The sequence below is a fragment of the Pezoporus wallicus genome, unplaced genomic scaffold (genome assembly GCF_028554395.1).
Source record: "Pezoporus wallicus isolate ANWC-B61680 ecotype Strahan unplaced genomic scaffold, APGP_CSIRO_Pwel_v1 contig_818, whole genome shotgun sequence".
Taxonomy (NCBI): domain Eukaryota; kingdom Metazoa; phylum Chordata; class Aves; order Psittaciformes; family Psittacidae; genus Pezoporus; species Pezoporus wallicus.
Window position 1 is genome coordinate 6,300,940 of NW_026636248.1, and position 19,357 is coordinate 6,320,296.

A 19,357-nucleotide genomic window follows, 5' to 3' on the forward strand; every position below is an offset into this window, starting at 1 on the left:
AAATTCAACCTCCACTATTCAAGTTAGTCCCTCCACTGTCTGCGACAACAATACTGCTATTGCATTCCCTACCCCTAGTAATGCAACAATAATGCATTCAATAAATCTAATCTCCTCCTTCTAAAGTTGATACAAGTAGGGATTTGTCTTCCTGGGTTTAGCATCTCCATAAAAGAGAGGAATAGATAACATCAAATCTAAATGTTGGATTGCTTCCTGAATATTTTTTGCTATGTATTTTTAAAAAATGATGTGAGAGCTTTTTGTCTATTTAGTCCTTGCAACATGTTGGAATATTTGCCTGAACATTGTACTTTAGCCACATTTCAATTACGAGTGCTCCAAAAGAATTTGGTGCTATTTTTCTATCTAGTCCTTTTATCAAGTATTAAGATCATCAATTATTCTAATACACCACAAAGTTACTTTACTCCAACCTACCCCTTTAGGTTTCTCTGTGCAGCTTACTTGTAGACCATGCCTCACCTTAATTTATGCTGGAACAGCTGCAAATTGGTTTTGTTCTGGCATTGGCCAAAAATTGTGTGTGCCATTAAAAGAATAAAAAAGGATCACCTGAAAATTTTTTAAAAATCCTTTCTTCCTCTAATTTAAAATTCATGTCAGTTTTCCAAGAGGAATTAAAACACTTTTTGTTAAGGAAAAAAAAAAAACCACTCCAAACCCAAACTTAAAACAAAATACGCAGTTTAAAACATTTTACTTCTTTTGGCTGAATATATTTGCTGAATTTGATGGGAGCTCATGGAGTTTTTATCATATAAAGCAACATTTTACATAAAAATCTATCATTCTAAATGTAATTATAATACTGTAATTATATAAACTATCATTGGTCTTTTAGAAAACAAAAGGGTACTAAGACCCAGAAAATAATTTTACCTTTGTGTATTACATTTGTGAAACCCACACAAGAACACTCCAATGGCTCTGGTATTCTCATTTCTTAAAAGTTGCTGACAAATTGAAGGATATGTGAAAAGAAGCCAGACAAATTCATTTAGGTTTGGAGAAAGTGCCTTACATTGAGAAACATAAGGATTTCAGAAAGCTTACCAAATAGAAGATTGAAAGGTAGTTTGATTACAGTGTACGAAAAAAAAGTACGTTTTGCACAAAACTGTTTAATCTATGAGGAAAAGGCAAAACCAAAGACAAGAGCTGGAATTTAAAACCAAATTGAAATAAGAAAAAGTGTGTGGGGAATTAGAGCAATGAAAAAGTAGCAAAACAAAACCTGGATCCTCCACCTCTTTTAACTTTATATCAAAACTGTGCTTTCAGAAGACAACAAGCTTTAGCTAAGGCAAGTTATTTGAACCCCCACAACTTACTAGGGTCAGTATCGATGTAACTGTTTGAAAATTAAAGGCCAGTAGTACTGGAGAAAATACACTCCAAGGAAGTACGGTGGTTCTCAGCTAATGAAGTATGTCTTACCAGTAGAGCAGGAAGCAAGACTAGACTGAAAAACCCAAAAAAGACACCAGCCTGGGACTTTGTGCCAGTGTAACAGAGGTAGTGACAGGGATGGGGAAGTCAAAGGGCTTACAAAGTATTGGACTGCAGCTTGCTCCAAGATCTTTGGTCACAGAATCTCTTGGCCTGAACTTCTACAGAAGACCAAAATATGGTTAATTTGTGGAGTCACTGCATAATAGCTTTGGCTGTAATAAAAATGTTAATAACGACAACATTCAGCACTTTGAACAAATTTCATCAGCATCTCTGTGGACAACTCAAGGTTAAGTGCATCAAGAAATGGCACTTAAATTGCTAAGTCATCAAAAATCAGTTATCCCAAGTAAAGGCGTCTCTGGTTGATTACTCCAACAGTGAGTTAAATATGTAAATAAATATATACATAGTAGATATATAAATAAACATTGTAAACACTTTGCTTCTCATTTGTCTTTTTTCTTTCTTCCCCTCCACTCTTGTCAATGAAAAATGCATCACGAACAGTGATGTGTTATGCTGTGTGCAAGATTTTGTGCAGCCTTCTCCCAGAGAAGAATATCAAGGCTGTCAGATTAGACATCGCAGATATTTTGTGAGCTTGCAGGCAGCCCCTAGATAAAAATACCAAGAGAAACAGGATCATTTTGTAAAGCACATAAAGAGAGTGAAGTTTTTTAAAATTTCCCTCTATATCAGCTACGCATGGGCCAGAAGAAGGGGAAACACTGAAGGTAAGATTACAGATTTCTTCAGATCTGTCTCTGTCATAGATCTTGGTAATAAAAAGTTATAAAACTAGGTTCACCTTTAGAGGAAATGAGTTTATCTTTTATACACAAACACGCACACTAGCAAAACACATACTTAAAAAAAGTTTCAGCATTTAGTAAGAACCATTTTCAGAGAGAGATTTTATTCAAACAGAGGACTTTGATTAGAATGAAAATAAAATAAGATGTAAGTAATTAGAATGATATGGCACTGAAATCAAGATTCCCCAAATTAAAAGAACTATTAATCAATTTATACTGGAATATGCCAGGGAAGAACCGCAGAAATGACTAAGCTTGTACCAATCTTTTCAAATATGTGAAGTCATTTAACACTTTAAAAAAAAAACTTTAGAATTTTTTCCTTTTTTTTTTTCTTTTTTTCAAGTCAAACAACTCTGAGTCTCACAAGCAAAATGTGCCCCCATTGCTCACACCCCTTTCACAGGATCTTCAGGTCCTTCAAGTGGCAGACCTGTGAAGGCAGGAGAGAATGTGAGATTACGATTCACAGCCTTTCAGAAACTCGAGGCTCAGAGTAGGATTATCATATGTTAGACTAATTACATTTGTTAAAAAGAGACTCATTGGCCCTCATATATAGACAAGATAGGTAATGCAGAAATAAAATAAGTAAGAACCTAAACAGTAGATATGGACATTTATGATTCTTGAGCATATTTCTTATTAGCTCTGGATATCAGTACTTGCATTAGGCATTTCTAAGATTTGAAAAATGACAGCTGCAAAAATGATAAAAAGCCTTTTCTCTGTGTCAGCAAATCTCATGAGAGCGCCACACAAAACCTTTCAACTAAACAAATTGGAAAATATTAAAATAAACAAGAAGGACACCTTCTACTTACTTTGCCTTGGTGAACAATGTTGTTTTTTATGCCAAAATAACTGAAATTAATTGTGGTGGGTTGACCCTGGATGGACACCAGGTGCCCACCAAAGACTCTCTATCATGGTCCTCCTCAGCGGGACAGGAGAGGGTAAATATAACAAAAGGCTCATGGGTCTAAATGAGGACAGAAAGAGATCATTCACCAATTACTCTCACAGGCAAAATAGACTTGGGGAAAATTAATTTATTATCAATCAAACCAGAGTAGGATAATGAGAAAATAAAACTCAAATCTTAAAACACCTTCCCCTCATCCCTCCCTTCTCCCTGGGCTCAACTTCACTCCTGATTTTCTCTACCTCCTCCCCTATAGCAGCAGAGGGGAATGGGGAATGGGGGTTTTGGTCAGTTCATAACGTGTTGTCTCTGCTGCTCCTTCTTCCTCAGGGGAGGACTCCTGACACTCTTCTGTTCCACGGGAGACAATCCACCACAAACTTCTCCAACATGAATCTTTCCCCCAGGATACAGTTTTTCATGAACTGCTTCAGTGTGGGTCCCTTCCATGGAGTCACAAGTCACACCAGGAAGCCTGCTGTAGTGTGGGTTTCTTTCTCCAGGGGACCACAGGTCGTGTCAGAAGCCTGCTTCAGTGTGGCCTTCCCATGGGGTCACAGCCTCCTTTGAGCATCCTGCTGCTCCAGTATGGGGTCCTTCATGGGCTGCAGGTCCATGTCTGGTCCACCATGGACCTCCATAAGCTGAAGGGGCACAGCCTGCCTCACCATGGGCTGCACCATGGGCTGCAGAGGAATTTCTGCTCCAGCACCTCTCCTCTCCTTCACTGACTACTTGGTGTCCACAGAGCTGGTTTTGTCACATATTCTCACTCCTCTCTCCAGCCATGGTTCTGCGGGTTCCACCCTTTCTTTTTAAGTATGTTATTCCAGAGGCACTAAGACCCTTGCTGGTGGATTCAGCTTTGGCCAATACAGGTCCATCTTGAAGCTGGCTGGCATTGTCTGTATAGAATGGAAGGGAAGCTTCTGGCAACTTCTCACAGAAGCCACCCCTGTAGGCTCCTTTGCTACAAAACCTTGCCATGCAAACCCAATACACTGGTTTACTAGCATTTAAACCAGATTTTTTTATTAGTTTAATAGAAAAGAAGTGTGTGGATATTCTTCAAAGCCCATACCTTATTAAAAACTGATGATAAAAACATCTATTTATCATGATTATGAAAATTCTTATTCCAGTATTTGCAAGGTTTTTAAAAATTACACATAAGGTATAATTTGTTTGCCATCTTCCTTCCTGTATGTGGCTACATGTCAAATCTATGAAAAAAATCTAGTTCTTCCTCAGGATTAGATAAAAGCTTTGAAAATATGCATACAGATACATCCATACGGTATATCATACAAATTGTATATGTAATATATACTCTTCACACATACAATGTGTGCACTACATGCACATTAGTAAAGAAGAAACCACTCATCCGTATTTTGTTCTATTTACAGCCCCTTCAATGTGTTAAGACAGCACAGACTGTGGAGGCCACCTTAGTTTTAGCTAAGTATCATCCATCTGTAGTCTTTTCCCTTGCTCTCACTTAGACCTTGACAGAAGTCTTGTGCTTACTGAAGACATATTACAACTACTGCTGCCATCGAAGCAGAAAAAGAATGCCTTGAGATGATGAGAACGTAAGAACAACAAAGGATTTAATTTTTTTTTCCCCCAAATGCAGTGCATTTCTATGTGAAAGCACCAGGATCTGTGCTTGAAATTTCATTTCTTAATGGGGGATATACAAATCCTGCTACTATTTTACTGTTTGGTTTTTTGTTTGTTTGTTTGTTTTTTCTTTTTGTTTGTTTGGTTTTTTTTTGTCACTTCCAACCCTAAGGATTCTAGGATTCTGTGATTACTTATGAAAAAGTAGAAAATCTGAAAAAAAAATCACCTGAATTTGCACCCTCTTTAAACTTGATACCATGCCTTTAAGATGCCCATTTCTTCTCTGTCTTGTACTGTTGCACAGTGCAAATAGAATCCACTCAGACACATGGTAAAGATATAGAAATGCTATCATATGTAGGCTACAGGCTTCTGTACACCTATTGCATCACCCACAAGTCTTCTCAAGTCTGAACCTTGTGTAATGAATGCTAAAATAGTCCAGAGAGAAGGTACAAATTGTTTAATCCTGATAATGATTATTTATAATTTATCTATGAAGTCATAAGACTCAAAGCATTCCTGATAAAGTCTAGGTATTTTTATAGTTTTTCATAAACATTTATGTTGTTTTTCTCAGCATGAAATTTTACACATCATCTACAGTACATACTTGCATCTATGGCTGTTAAGAGAAAATTAACACATCGTAAACTTTATGCATGACTTGTTATTGACGCTTACTATCTGAAGGAAAACAAATATTGTAATCAGTTCTTCTTAGGAAAGCATCTCTAAGTTAGTGTTGCATGAAATAAGACTTGCTCATATTGTAATAGACCTGTGAAAAATATTCCCTTTAATTCAAAAAAAGGCCAGTTTCAGCATCTCAGGTTTTCAAAAAATACTACCCTTTTGGCACTAATGTTTGCACATCTGAAAAAAATCAAATTTATAATCTAATTTTTTAATTTACTTTCCATTTGATGATGTAGGGAATCGGGCAAGCAGGCAAAATACCGCTTTCTCTTGAGTTGATATTTAGTTCTGTTTGAATAAAAAAAACAGTAGCTACAAATGAGATGAACCTCTCATGACATGAATTCAATTTCACCTCTTGTGTTGAGCATCATTGCAGTTACTCAAATACTTGAAGTTATACATGACTTTAAGCACTTCACTGAATCAGGGTTTTAGTGTTTTAAAATACCCCAATCAAATCAGGCAGCACCAGCATGGTCATGAACAAGGGAAGAAGGTATTTTTCTGGTCTCCTGTTTGCTTCTCACATAATTGAGTGACATCACAATTACGTGGCTCTGCCTCGTGTACTTAAAACATAGCACAGGAACACAAATTCAGTTCATCAGAATTTGTGGAGCCTTTATGAAAAATTAAATTATTACTAAATCAACTTGAATAAAAAAACCTCAGTTGTCTTTGGATTAATGTCCTGGCTAAAAGAAATTAACAGAGAAAAACTGTCACAGAAAAAATAACCTGTCTTCTGAAATTATGAATAAGTGCTCAGTATATCCAGGCTCACCTTTCATAACATAATAACTTACAAGATCTCATGACGTTATTAAACACATTTCTTAAGCATTTGATAGTTCAAGTAACACTTGCTATAGGTATTACTGACAAAATCAAATGGGTAAATACATGGCTTTTTATATTTGAGGGGGTTATTAGTATTCTTCACTTAAAATGTGTTTTCCAGTGAAAACCAAAGGAAAAAAAAAATGTTTATAAGCCTGAGACATAGGCAGGCAGGAAAACTCCATCCATAAAAATCCTGTTAGCAGAAAAAACACTTCCTAAGTAAACAAACAATAACTCAGTACTGGCAGACAACATAACAAGGGACAACAACCATAAATTGCAACTTGGAAGATTCAGATTGGACAACGACAAAAACTGCTCCACCATGAAAGTAGTAAGTACTGGAACAGACTGTTTTAGATGACAGGCATTTTTTGTCTATACCATGTAATTAAATGATGACCTGTGGAATATACTGTTTATCCCTGAAAGGTGGATAAAATACAGGAAGACTGGATGAGGAGAAATACAGTAAATATCATTTAAAGCAAAAAGGAAAAAAGGGTGAGTCAAGATTAATTCCAATTTCTATTCAAATATTCTGACAAACATTGTTTAAAAACACCTGGAAGAAAAAAAATAGGGACATGAATGATGTGCTGTGGATATATCAAAAGCGAATTAACACAAACCAATTTATTTTCTTTTTCTGACAGAAAAAGAGATTCTGATGATAGATGAAGTGGTCTGTTGTACACTTTAGCTTTCTTAAAGTCTTATCTCAAATACCATTTTCATTGGCCAAGTGAGGAAGTACTAAAAGGTCTAGAGAAATATACTAAAGATGCAAACTTGGTTAGAAAATCGTTCTCAAAGTAAGTATCAACAACTTAATGTTTAAACTGAGAACATCATTATGGGACCTCTCCTTAGCTACAGTATCAACCTGTAGTTTCAATAATAGCTTGGTGACTGAATATAGTGTATGCTTATTAAACTCTGTTCATGGCACCAGACTGGAAGGGACACAGTACACAGGGAAAAGTGCAGAATTCAAAAGGATCATTTCAAATTAGATATGTGATTTTGAGTGTAAGGTGAGATTACAATTCAACAGGAGCAAGTGGAAATCAATTGTAACAGAATTATAACAAGATCGTTACCACAGAATTATAAAAATCACAAACTGCCTACCCATCAACGTCATGCTATTGCAACCCTTGCAAAGGCCTCAAGTACTGTGCAGTATTAATAGGGATAACAACCTGCGAGATACATAATATAGCCCTCTAGTCTTATCCAACCTTGAAATAGCCTCAAAATAGTGTCTACAAATACACTTCAGTAAAATGTATAACTAATTGGAAAGGTCAGGAGATGACTAAGAAGACTCAGAGGTGTAAGAATAAGAATTTAATGGCAGGTTAAAGAAACAAGTCTGTTTTAGTCTACTGGAGAAAAGAAGAGCCTGGTTGAACAATTGCTTAAATAGTGCTGTTAAAATATTTTAAAAATTATTGTTCTCTTCAGCTTCTTTACAGTCCATTCCTGATGTTAGTGATCATTAGAAGCAGAAATAACAGACTTGAAGTCATCTATGGGAGTTTCATATTAGGCTGCAAAGAAGACTTTGTAAAGGTAAGGATGGCAAAGTACAAGAGACTGCCTGCAGAAGCTATGGAGTCTCCACCATTAGGAGACATTTAAGGGCAAAACAGACAAGCATCCACCTAGGCTGACAAGCATAACAGATTCTGCTTTAGAGTAACAGGATGAACTTAATGACATAGACATAAGGAACAGACATCAAAACTGGAGTTCTCAAGAAATTACTTGAGGAAACAAGCTGTGGCAGACAGAAGGTTGCTTTCAATGTCATAGTATATTCGGTTATATTTGGTTATAACCAAACAGGTTATATTTGGATGTTCATAGTGATGAATAGTCAGGCAGAGGGAATTAAACTTATGGAGAAATACACTGGACAAAAAATTTGGTAGAAAAAAATGCGCTAAAGTAGAAAGTGCCCAACATAGGCTTAAGATAACTCTTGTCTATTGTTTCATGTGAAGTATAAAGTCTATAGAAGGACAGAGTACTGAAAAAAATAAAAAAAAATGCAAAAAAATGTTTTTAAGAGAAATGAGAATTCAGATACCTACCAAATTATTCAGCTCCATTCTGTGATGCCTATACTCGTCTCCTCAAGAGAAACCAAGATTAATAAAGTTACGTGCTTTCTGACTGAGTAATTAAGGCTCACTCACTTTTCATTGTATAAGACAAGAACTCATATATACATCCAAAGCAAATGGAGAAGAGTATAGGATATTTTCTTCTTGCTAATGAGATGGTAAAATCTAGGAGAAATATCTGATTAATTATTGTCCATCACATGATGAGGCTACAAAGACCTACTACATAACTAAAATAAACCCCAGACCCACAACCAAAGAAAACCACCCAAACCCCAAAAAGCACTCCAGCTGTTTGGGAAATTTCATTTCCTTGTACTGCAAGTCATATTGTGATTGGTAAAAGTTTTATTTTAAAACAGTTCATTTTTGATAATATAAAGGGATATTACCTAGTTGAGAGTCTACATTAGAGTAGCAAAAGAAGAACACAATGAAGTAGTTTAGGTAGCTCAAAGAGGGGGGCAAGTGAGTAAAAACTGAAGGAGAAAAAAGCAGTAAGAAAGAAATCTATATGGCAGAACAACAAACAAAGAAAATACAAATAATTGCATGTAACAGAAGCAATATATCAGGGAAAAAAGAGGACTCAACAAAAATGCTCAGTATTTGTATGCCAGTGCTGGACATGCATTTCCCAATAAGAGCAGTTATGCAGAAACAATGAAGAAAATCCTCTGAGTGCAAATTCAGTTTGGTAGCTTGGCATCTAGCTGTCTAAACCAGTAATAACGGTGTGTTAACCTGCAGATTCAATGAAAAAGACAAGCTTGAGTTAAGATCTCATTCATTTTCTCAGATTCTAAGAGTTTCCCAGACAGCTCAAAGGTACAACAGACAGAGAGGTAAATTGTCTATGGACATATCCACAGAAGAAATTAGTGTCAGAATATAGACTTTTAGCAACATAGCCAGAACTGAAGACCGATTTCTTCTTTTTCCTTCAGTGTCTGAAATGTGTAAATGTTGATCTGTGCAAAAATAAAAAGCCTCTTTGGCCTTAGTCTACAAGTGTTAAAGGTTTCACATCTTTATTTATGGGAGGCCAGTGTTAGATGAAATTGACCATAAACTACTTATTGCTGTTGCCAAAAAAACTCTGACAAACACTCCCACTGCGAACAGAGAGCGCTTTTTTTCTGCTACAAATATAGGATTTGCAAATTGCACACAAACCTGGAAAGATTCGTGGCTGTAGGCTCACCCTCTAGAGCATTTCAGCAAAACAAAGCAACTGAACAAAGTCCAGAACTAAATTAAACACATGCCAGTCTGAGGAAAAGGAAACATGTACACATCAACCACCACCTATCCAATCTCAGACAAAATACAAATGGCAGTTGTCAGAGCTCTGGCTTAGAATGCAGAATAATGAAGGCCATGATCACAGTCCTACTATTAGTTTGAAGGAAAACAGCTAGCAGTAAATAAGGTTTTATTTAAGGGCACAGGATGGCAGTTCCTAAAGGGATAATGTTTAAAGACCTAAAGGAACATCAGAAGTTTCTTCCTCACTGAGGTAAACCAAAAATTCCATTAACCTATGTCTAAAAACGGTCACCAGTACATATTTAGCAAAAAGTAGGCACACTCTATTTGATATTGTCAAATACAATAGTTCAGGGACCTGTGGAGCCAGAGGGTGCAACTAGACCATCATTGCTGATTCCAGCAAATAATCTAGTCACCATTAATTTAGCCATTTCATTTTCATGTCGTCTATACTTTTCAGCTTACTTTACACATTGAGTTCTGTTTGTCCAGTTTACTTAAAGCTGATAATTCCAAGTTTATTTGTTACTCCCAACCTCTTGCAATATGTCAGTGAATAATCATTCCTTAGATATCACCACCTCAGCTTTCAACATAATACATTTTAACACATCCCTCTTAGTCATACTCCTCTTTTCCTTAAGTATAATAGTCTATTCAATTTATCTCATATCTCTGAACATTTCTGTTGCTCTTATCTATGCCTTTTTTATTCAATTAGCTCCTTTCTGAGATGAGATAACAAGAATGCCATATTGTGTTCAAGCTGTGAAAAACAATATTAATTTTGGTATACTGCTTTCAGTTCTGCTCACTGTTACTTTATGGTCTCTCACAGTCTATATTTTATAACTACATTTGAGCACTGACCTGCTCTCATTCCTGTATGCTGACAACTCATCCAAATGCCATCACCGAGGACACAGAATTAGTTTGCATTTACTTATTTACTTTGTATGAAAGTCATTTGCAAATTTAAAAAAAAAAAAAAAAAGTCTAAACCAATCAGACAAGATAGAAGGAAGAACAGTCCTCCTTCCTTGTTGGACAGAAATACTCTATAGTGGTCTCTAAGTGGAACAATTGGAGAAATAATTGAAGAAATTGAGTGCTGGATCTCTTCGAAAAATAAGTAAGCAAAACATTGAAATAGTGTTACCTCAAAACTGAAGAACACTGAAACAAAATTGATTTATACTTTGGGGTGAAATAACACCATCTCAAATAAAAGCAGCAGCCCTTAGATCATTATTTGAACTCTCCCAGCATAACCTTACCAAAAAATGCTATGTCTAAATGAGTATTTGGTCATATAAAATCCATTTGCTGTAGACAAGGTTATTTCCTACAAGTCAGTTCTAGTTCAGTGAGGGCACTAGGAGCTTAAATTTCTCCTTTTTTTCATTTAGGTTCACCTCTGAACAACACAGTCTGGTGAAGTCTCTTAACACAGCATGGACATGCCTATTTCATAGTTTGTTTACAGAGTTAGTACCATAATATTAAATTATTTTGCCATTAAGGACTGTATATGAGTTGTATTTTAATGTTTCCCTAACATATATTTAGAAGATCTAATTTTACCATCATGCTTGGGTTTCCTTTCCTCCCCACCCCATTCCACCTAACAATAACCCAAACTCTTTACTATAGTCAGAAAAATACAAAGTAATCCTGTTATAATTCCAGTCTTCAGACTTAGGGGTAAAAAGAAAAGATATGCGACTCATTTTTGGACACCAAAAATAGTCAGAAGTCATCTATATTCTTAGAGATTAAAGAAGGTTAAAAGGAAACATGAACTGAAAACCTGTTTGTCAGAAAAGACAGTGGGGTCATACGCCAGCTGTAATGAATATTCTTATTTATAATTTTTGGAGTCTTTGTTAGGGCATGGGTAATTGCAACTCTTGTCTCATTTTGATGTTTAATATGAACCCCAGTTCCCTAGCACATCAGCTATACTCTCATAAAAATCTCATATCAGGACATAAAACAGACTCTGGATCCTGTGAGAAATACAGAGTTTTCTCTGTTGTGAGTTTGTGATTTTCCATAACCAACAAGAGAGTGGCATGTTCTCATCTCTCTAAAGAATTAGTCACTTGCTGCATCAGCAAATTAAGAAGGGACCCCTCAAAGGCACAACTTTGGTGCATCAGCTGCATGAAAATATAATTTCACAGAAAGGTACAAAATAGCTGAGGAGCTTAGAGAACACAATAGTCCTGTACATTTTCAAAATGAATAAGAAATGGTTTTCTGTGCCTCCCACAGAGTTTTGTAAATAGATTGTCGAATGCCTTTACATTCTCCATTTTGCACAAGTTAAATAGAATCTTTTCACAGAAAAGACACAACCTAGGAACTACAGAAAAAAACAATAATACTAAAAATCTGCTCTAATAATCATATTGATAACTCTACAAGAAAGGGAATCAGGTTAGGTAATGCCTAGGTTAGACATGAAATTGTCTTCCTATTCTGAGTATGGAAATAACCAGCTAACTTGTTTCATATGAAAGATATAAAGTAAACTTTTATATAATTCCACATAGCTTTTAAATTCATATTTTATGAGCAAGTATTTTGGCCTATATGCTTCTCCAAGTTTTCTACCTGTCTTTAGAAGTCTCATATATCCCAGGCTATCAGATGCTGAAAAATTACTTAGTATGGTAACATTCTTTGTCTGCCACAGAGCTCTCCAGGGGAAAAGAGCTAGAATTTTAAAAAATATTATTATACTGCAAAACAGTGTGCATATGGTCAAGTAATACACTGTGCTTAAACTGTAACTACAGCACTCAGCATACATGCACCTCATCATCTGTTGAAGGTTCTTTAGTCAGCCCTCACTAATTCTTTTCCAGGTAACCCAGTATGGCAAATAGTTTTGAGGAGATTATTTGTCAGAATTCACCACTGTTAGAGGAAATATTCATAAACAGTGATAAACCAGGCTCAAAATATTCAGATTAATAAACTGATATACACCAAAATAACTGCAGATCACAGCCTCAGAAATTGCTATGTGCTAACAGTTGTTAGGGAAATTATTTCCTAATCTGATTTAACCTGTTTTTCTGAGCATTCATCCCCCCAGGATATCAAATTACCTGAGGGACCGTTTATCAATATTCAACTGCTTATCAAAGCAATTGCTCAACGTTTGAGATGTGTAGCTAACACAGCAATGTTTTGGACACCTAGGGAAAATATCCTTTTGATAAGGTAATAACAGTGACATTTAAGTACAAACTTCCATTAAAGATGTCCCCTAAAATTATTTAAGCAGTTTTGACAGCATAACATGCTTAAAAATAGTCTCTCTCTAACCCACCAATAAAATTTTAAAGATTGAAAAAATACCTAGTTATGACTGCATTTTAATCAAATTAATCTTGAAAATTTATGTTATAAATTTCAATGCCATTTGAAGGTGAATCTTCTGGTGGATTTTAAATTGTCTTTAAGTAATTTTAAACCTTTTTATTATCACCATTATAAACACTAAATTACAGTAAAATGCAACATCATGCTATTTTCCTATAAACGGTTACCTTATTTTTCAAAATATTTATAGGAATAATATTTGCTCAAGCACTCTGGGAAGACAGAGAATATTGTTGCATATACTTCAGATAAATACTGCTCAAAATATGAGGGACAAAATGTCTCTGAAAAATGGGTTACTGATGATCTTGAGGCTAGATACACAATTCAAATCCTCTCCTTTTCAACTTTATTAACTGCTTGAGTGCCACAAAGGCCTTCTCAGAGACGAAGACCCACTGTGCTAGAAAACATAAGACAAAATGAAGGACTTTTCTCCTGAAGCAAAGGCCGCACACTGAGGTGTTTTGGGATTTTATTTTGTGATAACAAAGGCATTTTAGGTCTGCTGACCCTCACAGGAGATCGAGTCTGAGGTAGACAGAATCATAGAATCATAGAATAGTTAGGGTTGGAAAGGACCTTAAGATCATCTAGTTCCAACCCCCCTGCCATGGGCAGGGACACCTAGCACTAAACCATGTCACCCAAGGCTCTGTCCACCCTGGCCTTGAGTACCGACAAGAATGGAGCATTCACAACTTCCCTGGGCAATCCATTCCAGTGCCTCACCACCCTTACAGTAAAGAACTTCTTCCATATATCCAGTCTAAACTTCCCCTGTTTAAGTTTTAACCCATTACTCCTTGTTCTGTCATTATAGTCCCTAATGAAGAGTCCATCCCCAGCATCTTTACAATTAGAGAAGATCAGTTACGGAAGAAACCACCACTTCCTGATTTTACTCAAATGGAATCTCCTGTAAAGTGCTACTTATAACACATTTTTTGTTAATAAATAATTAAAATATATAAATGAAAGCTAAGGGGTGAAATGTATAAGTGATGATCATGGTATGGAGGGAAAGACCTTCAAAAGGCAGCTAAAGCTGCTACTGAAAACATTTCAGAGGACTCTTACTTCTATTCAAATGTAAGACATTAGTTCTGCTAGTCTTTCACCATGGATGTATGCAGCAAAACCAATAAGCACTGTGGTACATTATATTTTCCTTTTAAGCTCTATATTTATAGAAAAATGTATTATTAATATTATCTCATATTTGACATTTTGTCAACATTTACTTGACTACAATGAGGCTGCCAGTTTATGGTGCATGTGGATAAGCCATTCTGCTCTTCTGCTTTTCATAGTAAAGTATTTGCTTTGCTTTTTTTGTAAGCACATATTAAAAATGTCAATAATGAAACACAAAAGAAAAAAAAAAAGAATCCTTCTGGCAGAATATTTGAAATCTGAACTGATAGCAAAACGATGTAGATGGAAGAATGAGACTTTAAATTATTCTAATCCTGGGCAAAATTATGATAGACAGAAAAAAATAGATTGTTCACCAACAGGTAATTTAAGAGTAGCCTGCATGCAATTTTCCTCATTATCTTGGCAGGCAAAGCTGTAATAAACATATAATTAGTAATATTAGTAAGATACATTTTTCTTCAAAAGGCAGTCGTATTATATTTGCTGACGAATATGTTCAGTAGTTTTTCAGTACATTTCAGCAATTACATGATGCAGAGTGTTAAGGATTGATTCAATGCAAATAAGGATTTGCTGTTTGAAGAGAACAGTTTTTCTGAAGACAGAAGACTGTCATCTCTTTTCATGGGCTATAATAACAGTGAAGAGGAAATTACAATTTGAAAAATGCTGCATAGTCAATTTAATTATTTGCATGCTTCCAAAATCACAACTGGCTCACAAAAGCTACCTATTTCAGGATGCTCTTACTCGTGATGCTTTTGGTCCCTTAAGTCGGTATTTGAAGCACTGCCCTTCATGTACTGAATCAGCACCTTAAAACAGTGTAATGTGAATTCAGAGCACTAAAATTCCTTTAGGGATTCTGCACTGGCATAAGTGACTGCACAAATTACCCAGCAGGGCCTTATCAGTAAGGTACTATGCACCTGTAATTTCTGTTCACTTCATTGGAGCTGGAGGAGGTGCTCAGTAGACCACACAAAGCTTCAGTGTACTTGAGAGATCCACCTTATTTTCTGGTTTGTCACAGCTGGCTGTACATTAAAATAACAGGAGTCTCACAGCGTCTTGCTGAAACTGTCTAGGATGCTCAGTTTTCATAGTTCCAGTACCAAATACTCTTCCAAAGCCTCCCAGGAACAATACAACTGTGTCCAGTTATGTTCATATTTCAGCACAGAATAGGAACCAGAATATCACCTTGGACACCTCCTGCACTTTGAAGACACTGATATGCTTCTCAGCTTCCAGGTCAGTAAGCCACTAGTGCTAAATCAGACATATAAATGTCACCAAATGGACTTTGGTGGCTGCAACAGTGTAGCTACAGCCTGTGGTCAAGATTGTAATCACAGATAGGTATAAAGGACAAGACTCTGCAGAAAAATTTTGTTGGTGAAAAATTAATACTTTGAGAAATGGAAAGCAACCAATTTTTCTCATAGAATCAGCCATTTGATATATAGAATCATAGAATCATAGAATTGTTAGGGTTGGAAAGGACCTTAAGATCATCAAGTTCCAACCCCCCTGCCATGGGCAGGGACACCTCACACTAAAACATATCACCCAAGGCCTCATCCAACCTAGTATTGAACATTGCCAGGGATGGAGCATTCACAACCTCCCTGGGCAACCCATTCCAGTGCCTCACCACCCTAACATGAAAGAATTCCCTTCTTATATCCAACCTAAACTTCCCCTGTTTAAGTTTTAACCCATTACCCTTTGTCCTGTCACTACAGTCTCTAATGAAGAGTCCCGCCCCAGCATCCCTATAGGCCCCTTCATTATGTGTTCATTTCTTAATTTGCAAGGGATGAGTTTTGTCTTTTTTGTGAAGCCTTGCTGAATATAACAGGATTTGCACAGGTGTAAATGAGGGACAATTATTTTAGGTTTTGAAATTACGAAAGGAATTACTACTAAATTGCTGTGACCCTTCATTTTGCATAACTACCAGCTTATCATCTGTTTTGTTTAAGAGAGTTTTGTACTTTCACTGTAATCACTCACCAATGATTTGCAGTCAGATGACTAGAAAAGCATCATTTTCATTCTGGAGGGAGACTTTACACTCTTTCAACTTACGTGACACTTGGTAAAGACTAGGAGAGTTAAAGAGTACATTCCATTTAACATTGTTTACCTTCCATTTTTTGTAAGAGCACTTACTTTTTTGTTCAGTTTAGAATAATAAAAAAAGGTTCAGAAGACTCAGGTCAACAGTGATCAAAACCCCTTGCTCCTTCCACACTCCTGGCCCTAGGTAGAATGGAATTGGCACTGTTGAATGAAAAAAAAATAGATGGAATAACTGGTAAGGGGGTCAACAGTGTTTAAAGAGCTGGTATATACTAAACAAACGTCCTGACCTTGAAACTTTTCTGATCAGACTCTGAATCTTTCTGAAGCTACTTAGCTCTAATTAAAACAGAAACATTTTTGGCAAGCATACAAAAACCCTGATGATTATTTATGGCAACAGCCTTTTATAGCATCTTAGATGCACAAACTGGACCAAAATATTCAAAAAGGCAAACTGTCCTGTCTTATATGATCTAAGGAAGAAATGCAATACTAGTATGAATTGCATTTCTGGATCCTCCCTTAAAGAACAAGGTAAAAACTTGACAACAAAGCATTATGCTATTATTTGCCTTGTGGACCCTTGTAAGCAAAGCATCTTACCTGTTCCCATTTCTTCTCTTGCTGAGGGGTTTTAGACTTTTATCTAAGCTGCCTGTATATGAATGTTCTGTTCCAGTTAATGTCTCTGTCCCTTATTTTGCTTTCTATGCCTCAAGTCTTTCATGTCATCCTCCTTCAGGAATCCACTTGCACAGACAGCATCAACTTTATAGACTTCATCTACTGGGAAGCAATTTGGGGACTAGAACTGGCACCAGAAAGGCACTAAAAGTGCCTTCTTTTAACCAGCACCCTTGTGATCATGGATCAGTTCACATTTTCCATTCCCTAAACAGAGCCTTAAATTCCTCAGTGTGTTCTAGAGGAGTAGTTCATTTCATAGGTAAGCATAAGACTCAAAAAGTCCTTGGTCGGAGAAAATATTACTTAGCAACAACTAAAAACTAAAACTCCTCAAATAAGCATTATAAGCAAAGTGGAGACAGAAGAGAGAGGAGAAAGAGGCAGAAAGTCAGGTAAGCCATTGTACACCACACCTCCAGTGTGACGCTATGGCATCTGGGTGTTTAAGGACTGCATACGAGGTGGGTGAATGAGAAAGCTGTCCCAGACCAATCTCCAGCCATCTGCTCTCTTGCAAAATAGATAATATGGGTTCAAATCCCTCCAAGCAAAATTAAAAAACAACAGTATGTGTTAGATTCCTTCCACTCAGTCTCTGACTCTGTTGTTTAGGATCAATATCATGGTCAGTAGATATCTCAGTCAAACTAGCAATGGAGTTAGGTTCAGTAATCTAACAAAGTGGACTTTGCTTTCCGCTGTATTGACTAGAAAATGATTTCAGAAGAATTCCTCTGATACGTTTGCCCATACTATGAACATCAACAGTTATTCTGAAAAATTACTCTCACTTGCCCAGAAATTGAGCTCCTTACCCATGTAGCTTGTGAGGACAACACAACAATCCTCACCACTGCATTCAGTACAAACAATTTTTCATTTTCCCTAACACTTTACAAAGATGGCAAAAATAATCTGTGTTGATTTCAGCAAAACTTACTAGCTTGGTAATAAAATTATTTTAGATCTCTGAAAGGAAATCGTTACATCCAGACTGAGACAAATAATTTTGATATCAGTAATCATAGTCTGACTCACAAACCAATACTGTTGAAGAAACAAATCGCTGAACAGCAATATGCCTCTTGGTTAGACTGCTTTCACACTGTACCTTTACCACATATCATTAAAAGAAAAAATGTCTTGAATGTTACCATAAGACAGGTAAAGCTGAGTGAATCGTTATCACATATTGAAACGTACTTGCATCACAATCATTAAGAAAAAGAATTGACCATTTTTTGGTTTGACTTGTCTGTTCAGACTACTCTCCATTTAACAATCTGACCCTCTCCATTCATGTCTTCTTTCAATTTCTTTTCTAATTCCCATTTTGATATCCTACTTGGTTTCCATTCTCCCTTTTGCTGAAACCACAGTTAATTTTAAGTAGCCACCTGTCACCATTGTCCTTTACTGTCTCCTGTTTTATCTTTATTTTTCTTTTGCTCTGCCAGGTATTCCTGCTATGCCAGCTATTCCTGTACAATCTCCTCTGCATCCCTAGATTTCCCAGAATTGTGTATGCATTCCCCTCCATGAACTCCTGGCTGTATCCACTCCCAAGGAACAGCAAACAGCCATCCATTGAACTTCACACCTCTGCATCTACTGTCTTTTCAATAATAGAAATATATGCCTTATCTTTCCATTTCACCTTCTTCCTTTTCCTAACACCCATTAATTTCTTTCACTACATCTCACTTCCCAATACAAATGTTTTTTGTGATATCACCTGCCTTCATTCACCTTCTTAATATAGTGCAGCCAATTAAACAATGATCCCCAAGGGAAATAAAAGATAGGGTATCTGAAACTGTCTATATAATTTGAATATTCATCTCGTATCAGCTATAACTGAGATACTTTTGTAGTCTTTATGCACCTATTTCCTCAAGGTTACAGATTCCTTCAGTAAAGCCTGCATCTTCTATGCCTTGAATTGGGGGAACTGGATTGTGTGTACTAAAAAGCACTCAAAGAACTAGCAATTATTGTTTGAAATTTACAAGTGGCTGCTATGGTTCTGAATCGAGTCCAGCTGACAATATAAAAAGCAAGCACTTGCCATTTTTTGTCAAAGGTACAGATAACACTCTAGCTGTTCCTTGAACAGTGATCAGAAGAACTGAGTCTGAGGCATTCTAATGCTTGGGTTTTTTTCTGAAGAAAGCGAGCTTATTCTGAAACAGTATAAGAAGCACTGCTGAAGAAATTAGATG